A 5,304-nucleotide genomic window follows, 5' to 3' on the forward strand; every position below is an offset into this window, starting at 1 on the left:
TGCCGAGTAGTTTCTCCACTGCCAGAGAGTAGCACTGCTCATTACACATCATGGACACATAGTCCAAACGGTCAAAGTATGGAAGTGCCTGAAGGGAATAAGACAACAACAATCATTAAGATAGGATTGTGCCATTAAATGTTTCTCTCTATAGTTTGACAAGGTACAGAAAAATCTGTATTATACTACAAGCAACAAAACATTCAGTACTATGGATAGAGAATATATTGGAGGTTATGGGAGTGCCTGTGAACACCACTGACAAAATATTCTATCTATTTGGCCAATTTCAAAGTTTGATTTTCTTTTCAGTAATTTTTGTCCCTAGATATTCAGAGATATGAATTAAGAAGCTGGTACTGTACCTGTAAGTAGGTCTTGTACTCTATCAGCTTCTCTGTGCCTCGATGCAAGAGTCCAATGTGGGGGTCACATCTCTTGACACTCTGCATGTGTATGATGTGAGAGACAAAAGAACTGTAAAGACTACATACAGTACAAGTAAAAACATGTACAACACTACGATAATGATAAATATTAAACTATGATTATGATATAGCGGCAAGGGAAGTTTACCAATAGTGGAATAATTATGAGAGAATGTTCACTATCTCTATCTGGGACTTGCTCAAAACAAGTCCCTTGTTTAAGTAAAAGTACTAGCTGTCTACATTTGAAGAATAGTTATGTTAGTTCTGCAGGTCATATCGATCATTAAACTCTCTTCTCTACAACTAGTATCCGTATAGCCTGACCTCTCCACTGAGTTCCATGACCAGCCTGAGTACACCGTGAGCTGCTGGGTGCTGAGGGCCAAAGTTCACCGTTAAGTTGGAGACCTCCGTGTCTGGGACAGGATCCCGTGCTGTGGAAACAAGGAATAAATGCTTATGATGATAAAAACAAAGGGCCCTTCCCAATGAATTCCTCCAACAGCTCTTTATAGTATTATACACAATTACACACACTGTATGTAAAAAAAAAAGTATGTATGTCATTTATATCTTTACAACTACTGTATGTGAAGCTGCATGAAGCACATACGCACTGGCACACTCTTACAGGGAGTACTAGTATAGTACATGTACTTTGTAAACAAGGCAAATGGAAAATGGTAAAGAACAAAGGTGTAGTACAACAATAATGTACATTCTTTGGTGCAAATACATTACAACCTTGCATATCCATAACAATAGATTAAAAAAACTAAGACGTGCAAAAAGACCCACAAGTTTGGGTTTAGTTCTGTTACTGATCCCTCTTATTTTGTCAAGTTACTTACAGCTCCATGGTTTGATATCCTTGGCCCATCTATTTGGATCTTTCGGGTCTGTGTAGAAGACTGCACCCGCTGATTCCTGAATGTCTTCAACTGTTGGATGCCATTGCTTAGCTCCTCTGTATAGGACACAAAAGCAAAAATTCTATTTACCAAGCTTCTTGATTTTTCTAAAACTAAGCATTGTCTAACCTGTCTCAAACATGATCATGCCTACCTGCCTATATGCGCAGGCCAGGTACTGGCCCCTTACGCTTGCTCCCTCCGTGATCATGATCATGTAACAAATTATTACCTTCGCCAAGAAGGTTATGTTTTCAGGGGCGTTCGTGTGTGTGTGTGTGTGTGTGTGTGTGTGTCTGTCAACACGATAACTTGAGAAGGCCTTGATGGATTGTCTTGATATTTGGTAGGTGGGTAGGTCTTGATAAGACCTCAAAATGATTAGATTTTGGACCCCCTGGCGGCTTGTTATGGTACTGCAGCTGAACTTCCGGTTTTGATATCTCATGATCTAGACATGCTATGGTGATGAAATTTAGATGGTAGGTAGCTCTTGTGCTGGGGAAGAAGTGATGTGAGTTTAGGCCCCCTAGCGGCTTGCTCTGGAACTGCAGCGATATATTCTTGAAAATATTCAAAAGGGGATAACTCAAGAACCGGTTGACGGATCGTCGTGATTTTTGGTTTGTAGGTAGCTTACGTGATCCTTCCTATAATTATGTGACAATTATGCAAATATGGATATAATTTGCATAATTTATGAGGAAATTCTATAAATCAGCTGCATTCCATGATAGGACAATTAAAGCTTGTGACATTGGTAATTGACAACGAGAGAAACACAGGAAGATATTGATTATGTTAATAATGACCTAATTTGCATAATTAATGAGAAAATTTTATAATTATGTAATGATAACTGCCTGGAATTTCATACTTGTGGTATTTGAAAGTTAAATTGAGGTGAACATCATTAAACATAATTTATTCAAATCAGGACCTCATTTGCATAATTTATTAGGAAATGCTAGAATGCATTGTTTGTTAATATAAGACTGTTTTTTTGGTTGAGATTATGATAAAATGATATAATTCATGAAAATTAGGTTCCTATTTCTTAAATCAGGGGGGAATGATCTAATCTATAATTTGTCAGTCATAAAGATTAACATCATTTGGCGAAGGTATGAGATCGGGGAACTCTAGTATTTATCATAATTTTTAGAGAAGTTCAAAAATCGTGACGAAATATAGTAACACGAAAAATATACGTCAACCAAGCAAAGGTACCGAAGTAACGGGTTCCTCACTGGCCGCCCAGTGCGGAACTCACGGGGAAAGTGGCGTCGACACTCGGGGCCCTGAGCAGAAGAAAGCTCCGCACTGGAATTCTAGTACAGAAACAGCTTTGTTCCAGTGCTGAAACACCGTCAGGACTGGAATTCCAGACCTGAATCTTGACTCGGCACTCGTTTTCCGGTGCTAACTTCCACTCAGCACTCGTTTGCCAGAGCTCGTAGGTCGTTCCCCACTGGATAGCCAGCGTTCGGCGGCCGTTCACCACTGGATAGCTAGTGCTGAATTCCGATCGGCACTCGCTACCAGTGCTCGGAGGTCGTTCACCACTGGATAGCAAGTGCCGAAGTCCCTAAGTAACTGGTTCCTCACTGGATCGTTCCAGTGCTCGGTGACTCTTGGCGCTGGGAGCCGAGTTCTCAAATCATTTCGGCACTGGGCTTCTGGTGCTTACGTCGGCCGCGCGGCGTACAGTACAGTATCGTAGGCCAAGTCTATGTCTGTAAAAATGTGAGGATCTGAGCCTTGCAGTATTGTCCTGCCGATCACCTTGTCGCCCCGATTAAACTTTGTTACCCGGGCGGTACGATCTCGAAAATATAAGTGTTAGAGTTCAAAGGCGGCATCTCGGTACCCTTTCTAAAGACAAGGTTTGATTTGCCGATTTTGAGTTTCCAGTGCTGAAGCCGCCGACACTGGGCACCAAGTGTTGACGTAACTTCGGCACTGGAGATCTAGGACGGAAGCCGCCTCACCTCTGTATACCGAGTGCTGAGAAAGGAACCCGTTACTTCGGTACTTTTGCGTCAAGCAAGTCAAGATAATAAGGAAATAGGTGTCATGGGGCATATTCGATGTTCTTGGTCACCAAATGTGTGTAAAAGTCAGAATGTTGTCACATAATAATCATACAAGGACTTCTCATACAACCCCTCCCCCTCCCCAACTTACACAACGTACGAAGTGTTGAAGGACACATGCATGTATCCGAATTCGGCAAATGCACTCGTTTTAACACGCCATAAACTGATGCAAATTGACTCTCTTAACACTTACCTAGTCGCCTGGAAGGCTGCTGCTGTTTGGGGTACGACACGTTTGAGCAAAGTGCCGTTAGAAACGAGCGAACGAGTGGCAAAACCCAAAAGGGTCGACGCCATTTTGATTTCTGCACTGCTTGGGTCCTCAGACTTAGTAGCTGTCTATATTTTACATGCCTAAGATTCTATTCTCAGAAAATCCTTTTAGAAACTTACGAGGACATTAAATACATCAAACAGCTAAATAAATTGTTAAACTTTTATATATATATATTTTGTTCAGTTTGGGTGAGAAATGTATGCATCATACCATAAATGTGAGGCTTAAACAGGCATAAAACTGGCGGGCAGCCTCCAAAGAGTTTTGAGGAAGAAGTTGCCAGGTGTGCAAGGTCCATGAAAATGGCTCTACACAGCAAAACGTCTGAAGAGCAGGAAGACTCTGAAATTCACATACTACACAAGCCAGAAAGATTTCTGGGTCCTCTTGAAGAAATAGGCACAAAGACCATAACCGTCCGCCAGTTGAAAGGTGGGTTCTACACATTTATTATAGACATAATAGGCACAAAGACCATAAACCGTCCGCCAGTTGAAAGGTGGGTTCTACACATTTATTATAGACATAAGACAGCTGTTCAAAGTTCAAAATTGGTCTTCAAAACACAACTTGTAAATTGACAACTATGAAATGAGGACTTTTTTTCTGAAGGTTCTTAGGACATTTGTATCAATTTGTTACTATAAATGTTAGTCTCCACCAGACTTTGGGAGGCAGCTTGAAAGAGTAGAAATTTGCCAAATAGAGATAACATGCAAGAGGAATTGGTTTAGCGAACCAACTCTTCTGGCATGTTATCTCTCTATTTGGCCAATTTCTACGTACTCTTTCCAGCCGCCTCCCAAAGCCTGGTAGAGGCTATCAATTTGTACTGATTGTCAAGTTCCTTGTTTCTCCTCCTCAGCACTTGGAATCATCAAGAACAACGATGACGAGGTGAGGAAAGAAAGGCGTGACCTCCTGGCACTTGTTCTTCGTGTCTTGAATGATGTAAGCAACAAATACAATGAAGTCAACGACAACATCTTTAATGAAGAAACATTCCAAGATTCAGGTACATATTGGATTCTCTCTTTCCTGTGAGAATTTGCATTAAGACTTCAGATATCCCCTTGTCCAGGCATCATTTTTTCTCTAACTTCAGTCTAAGGTTACGTATTAGTTTAAGGAAATGTATATATGTACTACATGTATCTCTTTTTCAGATGAAAGGTGGGTGTGTGCAAAGCTCTCACCACTTTTCCACATCCACTTTCTCCGGAGGACGTACGCTCCAAGTCTTCTGCTTGACTACAAGGCTCGATGCATGATGCAAGATGAACTGGAGGAGCTCTCAGAAGACGAAATACAGCGCCTCGAAAGATGTGCCGAGAGGCAGAGGCAAAGCTACATCACCAAGTGCAAGGAGTATTACCAGGAGATCTTTACCACTGACAGAGACCACCCCATGAGGACCATTGACTTCATCACCAGGACCCTGATAGATTTCATCATGGTCCCGTTGAAGGACGAGAGGATCGGCAAGGACCATGAGTATGTGGAGGAGGACTACTACATCTACATGCACGCCATAAGGGCACTGGCACCTTACCTCAACACCTGCGCCAAGTCAGAGGTCCAACGCT

The 5,304-nt window shown here is 41.7% G+C and overlaps 1 protein-coding gene across 1 annotated transcript in view; it reads right to left on the bottom strand.

Annotated features, from left to right (window-relative positions):
* LOC109472182 (NADH-ubiquinone oxidoreductase 49 kDa subunit-like) overlaps nucleotides 1-5,304 on the bottom strand; it is an 11,652-nt gene that overhangs the window by 3,725 nt on the left and 2,623 nt on the right. The window lies entirely within an intron of this gene.

Source organism: Branchiostoma belcheri, unplaced genomic scaffold (assembly GCF_001625305.1).
Source record: "Branchiostoma belcheri isolate BF01 breed outbred unplaced genomic scaffold, Haploidv18h27 scaffold27, whole genome shotgun sequence".
Lineage (NCBI taxonomy): Eukaryota > Metazoa > Chordata > Leptocardii > Amphioxiformes > Branchiostomatidae > Branchiostoma > Branchiostoma belcheri.